A 4,945-nucleotide genomic window follows, 5' to 3' on the forward strand; every position below is an offset into this window, starting at 1 on the left:
CTCATCTTTACATTTTTTTTTCCCTCAAAGCAGCTTCACATATATTGATGTTGTTGGGGGAAAGGGGCGCCTTATCTTTGGTTTGATTGACATGGGGTCTTGTTGTAGCTCATGCTATCCTGAAACTCGCTGTGTAGTCCAGCCTAGTGTTGAACTCGGGGTGATCAACCTGCCTTTGTTGCCCAAGGGCTGAGATGGCATGCATGTGTCAGAATATCTGACTGCTTTTTCTTTTCGAGAATTTGGGGGAGGGGGTGTGGTGGCATACACCCCGTAATCTCCGCCCTCAGGAAGAAGAGTGAAGATTGCTGTGAATTTGAGGGTAGCCTGGACTACAGAGTTTCAGGCCAGCTTGGGCTAGGGTGAAACCTGGTCTCAAAAAACAACTAAGTACATAAGTAAACAAAAGCACACTTATCTAACAGTGGTGAAGTTGAGGCTGGAGACTTCAGCTTTTGCAGGAGGGTCTGGACATCCTTCTGCCGCCAGGGCTGGTCCACTAGCTTAGGCATTTCCTGGCCACCACCCTAGCTCATTAAAGACACCCTCCTTCCCCCCCATCCCACCACCACCCCTGCTCCCGCCCCAACCAGAACCACACCTGAAGAGCGCTTCGGTCACGCTCCCAGCACAGCAATGAATCACTGGCTCTGACCCCTGGTACCTGTTATCTGCGGTTCCTTAGTCACATGCCCTAGTCTGTGGGAGAGCATCAGGGCATCTACAAGTCAGGGCAGGCTTCTGTTTGAGGAGTGTTTATGTCAGAGTCTGGAGGGCCTGCCTGCTTCACTGTGCCTTTGATGAAGTGTGGATAACACACAGGAGAATTCCTGCTGCCCTGCCTTGACACCCCAGTCTGTCAGGACGCAGTGAGACCTCTCTGCTGGACAGTGCCCTTGGAGAGGATGATGGTCACCTATCAGGAAGTACTGCTTAAAGGGAAACACTTGTGCCCTGTGCAGAAGTCTCAGGATTTTCGTTCAGTGAATGGAAGTAAATCAGAACATGTATAAATCCATTTACTTCTTTTTTTCTTTCAAAACTATTTATTTATTTTTGTTGTATTTATATGTATGAGTATCTTGCCTGCATGTGTGTAAGTGTACCAGTGGCCATACTTTTCAGTGGCCATAGAAGCCAGCAGAGGGTACCAGATCCCTGGAACTTGATGAAAATGGGGTTATAGACAGTTGTGAACTGCCACGTGAGCACTGGGAACCGAACCCAGGTCCTCTGCAAGAGCAACCAGTGCACTTAACCACTCCAGGCCTCCATTTACTTCTTTAAAAACGTCTTAGTTCCAAAAGGATAAGGTTACTTGATAGAATATCAAGTGGAAAGGCCAGGTTTCGGTGACACAGGCCTACAATCCCGGCATAGAAGGGGGGAACAAGAGGATCAGAAGTTCAAGATCACCTTGAGTTTGAGGCTACGCTGGGCTATGTGAAACCCAAACATCAAACACACACACACACACACACACACACGCACACGCACACGCACGCACGCACGCACGCACACGCACACGCACACGCACACGAGACTATTCCAAGTAATACTTTCTAATTTTTTTGTTTGGGGCTTTTTGTTTGTTTACTTTGGCTCTGGTATCCTCTTCCAGAAAATCCTAGGGATTATTATTTCTAAGAAACCCAAGTGCAATTGATGGCAGGCATCTAACATACATTGAAGTAGTTCAGTTGGCTATAAGGAAATACATTGTTTTATTTAATATGAATTTCAGTTTCACAAGAACAGTGATGCCGCCAAACAAAGTAGCCATCCCAGTGAAGGACAATTCCTCTTTCCACTGATCTAGGAAACCTTTTGGGAAGAAACAAATCATATCCCTCTTACTGTGTATATTGCAAAGGTAGTTAACCCTACTTAAAATGTATACCTTTGTTGTGTATTAGTGCAAAAGTGCAAAAGATCAAAGATGTGAAAATCGAGCACTGGAAAACCCTCACTACCGCTCTATGAAATCAGGGGGCTGTGGCTCCAACGAGGGGCTCACACAGAGCTGACAATAGACATCAGTCTCAACCATAAAAAAATATTCCAAGACGCGCTCATGCAGCAGCACATAGAAATCGGGATGATACAGAGAAGATCAGCATGGCCCCTGAACAAGGATGACACAAATTTGTGGAATAGTCATATTATGTAAGAAAAGAAAGCAATAATGAAATGAAAGCCGTGCAGAGATGACAGAGATGTGGTTTGTTTGTATATTTGTTCGTTTTGAGACAGAGGTTCATCAAACTCAAGCCGGTCTTGAACTTGCTATGAAACCTAGGTTGGCTTTGAACTCCTGAACTCCCACCCCCATCTTTCAAGTCCTGGGATTACAGGTTTGCACTACTATATCTGGTTCACTCTCTCTTTCTCCCTCTCCTCTTCCTCTCTCCCTCCCTATCTCCCTGCCCCATCCCATAGATTAGCATAAATGCATGACTTTGGTTGGCAACATGAAATTCTGGAAAGCTCAGAGAAAATAGGCTTCCCATACCTGGCTGTTGGAAGTGCAATAGAGTAATTTTGTAATCCAAAAAAAAAGTATAGTTGCATTTATGCTCTGCTCTAGAACCTTCAGTTCTTGGAGTGTGCTGTACATATGTGCCAGCACACACAGGAAAAGACATATGCTCAGAGTTACCCATTAAAGCCTCACTCAAAAGAGCGCTGACTGGAATCAACCCATGGGCCTTAGAGGGGGTTGGATGGCTTAACAAACTATAGCATCTCTGCAAATCAAAGACAATACCAGTTGGGTGTGCCAGTAGAGCCTTGTAATCCCACTGTTCAAGAGGACTGAGGCCACAAGGTTTCAAGTTCAAGGCCAGTTTGGGATACATAGTGAGACCATGACTCAAAACAAACAAGGGAACACACACAGCTCAGAGAACCAACCAATCCAACGATAACAAAAAAAAAAAAAAAAACCATGTGACTGACTATAAAGGGAACAAGTGGTAATCACAAATAAACTTGAAACACGATGTTACATGAAAGGAGCCAGTCCCAAAAGACCATTGTTTGAGATGTTCACAAAAGCAACCAATAAAGACAAAAGGTAAATTAGAGGTTGCTGTGCACGAAGATGTGGGAGCACAGTGGGGGGTAGGGAAATGATGGCGGAGGGGCTCGAGGCTTCTTTTAAAGGTGATAAAAATGTGGTGAAAACCAATCATTGCATTTGGATGCACAACCCTGTGGATGTGGCAGGAGTCATCACATTGTGCGTTTGAATCAAGTGTGACTTTCAGCGTGTGAATTATTTTTTGGTAAAACTGTTCTCAGAATAAGGATGCGGGGCTGGTGAGGTGGCTCCGTGGGAGAAAGGCTTCTGCTGTGAAGCCTGAGCCGCTGAGTTCGATCCCCAGGACCCACATGGTAGACGGAAAATAACTGACCCCCACAAGTTGTCCTCTTTAATATAGCCCTAGAGATATAGACTAAAGAATATATAGAATAAACAGGAAAAAGCAATCTTTTATTTAGAAGAAAGGGAAAGTAAAAATGATCATGTTCCTGAAAAGACCCTGGGAGGGGAACAGACACAATGCTAATTTAGGTGCTCCCTGGGTCTAATTAAGGAACTCAGCTGCTAAGGTATGCATGGATAGTCATTGGCTGTGACTGATTTAGGCAATGTACACATTTTAACACTGTATTTCAATCTTGGGGCAATGTTTTACTTATCCAGACATATAATAATAAAACACGATAAATAATTCTTCCAGGCAGATAGATTGATCAGGTTTGCCCTGACCGTGTGTGCCCATGTGTACAGTTATAATTGGTAAGTCGATGTGCCCCACTGAACTCTTCGTGGCTGGGGGTCTGATGGGCAGGTGGAGGCAGCCATAAAAGAAGGAGCGTGTGTCCCTGGGCTTAATTCTGAAGACCCAGCCTGTGTGCAGAAGCCCTTCACAGCACCACAGTAGGATCCCTAGCACCCACAGATTGCCACCCACATGCCTACAGAAGGGATCAGAAGAGGAGATGAAGGCAAGAGAGGCAGACAGCCCCTTCCCAACAGACACTGCCCGAAAGACGAAGTGTCAGCCATCACATGCAGCTTTCTCCCCGCACACATCTAAGAGAAAGTTGTAATTCACAGACTTCAAAATATTGATACAACCTCATTTTTCCAACCAGTGCCAACCTATCACCACAGTGGAGGCAGATGAAAACCTGGCACTGCATCCTGTCGTGTGTAAGAGCTGGTGGGAGGCACCATGCTGTCTCACACATGCCAGCTAGAAAGAGCAATCTCAGCCAACGCAGTGCGGCTGCCCTTGACCTCTGCTCCGGGGATTCATTTTCAGAATGTTTCCTAAATGGTTTGTTGGATTCTCTGCCTTCAAAAACACTGCCCTCAGTACCATAGCAGGCCCTTTCTCATAGGAACGTTGTTCAGCTACTCAGCTCTGTTAGGATCCCAGAAGCGTGACTTCAAATGAAATTGGTTCTAAAAATGGCAGAAGAGTATGTTAACATTGGCGGTGACGGATGAATAGACAGGAAGTGTATGTTTGGGGGTTAGGTTAAATTGTGCAAGTTACATCATTGTTTATTTATTTTTTTAATGCATCTAGAGCTCCAGAACGCTACATTTATAAGATTAGCCCTTATATAAAAGTTGCCGTGACCCACCTAATTCTTTGGTGGCTGGGGATGTGTAGGTATTTGTCTTAGGAAACCCTAAAACAACACCATTGCTGCCATTTCTTATTTATCTGTTCTATTTCATCCAAACTGTACCACAGGGTCTGAGAAAAATGTGCCATTCTTAGTCCTCAATTCTCCTTTCCTGTCTTCTGTGTTAGACTGTTTCCTAAATATTTTTATCGCAGATACACATAATCTGAGCTTTATAAAATAACAGGCTGAAACATTTTTCCAGCCAAGATTGCTGTGGAAAAGAAATATGAAATGA

General features: G+C 44.6%; 1 pseudogene; it reads left to right on the forward strand.

Moving 5' to 3' along the window:
• The first annotated feature begins 2,068 nt into the window (after window positions 1-2,068).
• LOC114703333 lies at window positions 2,069-2,168 on the forward strand (annotated as a pseudogene).
• The last annotated feature ends 2,777 nt before the right edge of the window (window positions 2,169-4,945 follow it).

The sequence above is a fragment of the Peromyscus leucopus genome, chromosome 13 (genome assembly GCF_004664715.2).
Source record: "Peromyscus leucopus breed LL Stock chromosome 13, UCI_PerLeu_2.1, whole genome shotgun sequence".
In the NCBI taxonomy this organism is placed as follows: Eukaryota; Metazoa; Chordata; class Mammalia; order Rodentia; family Cricetidae; genus Peromyscus; species Peromyscus leucopus.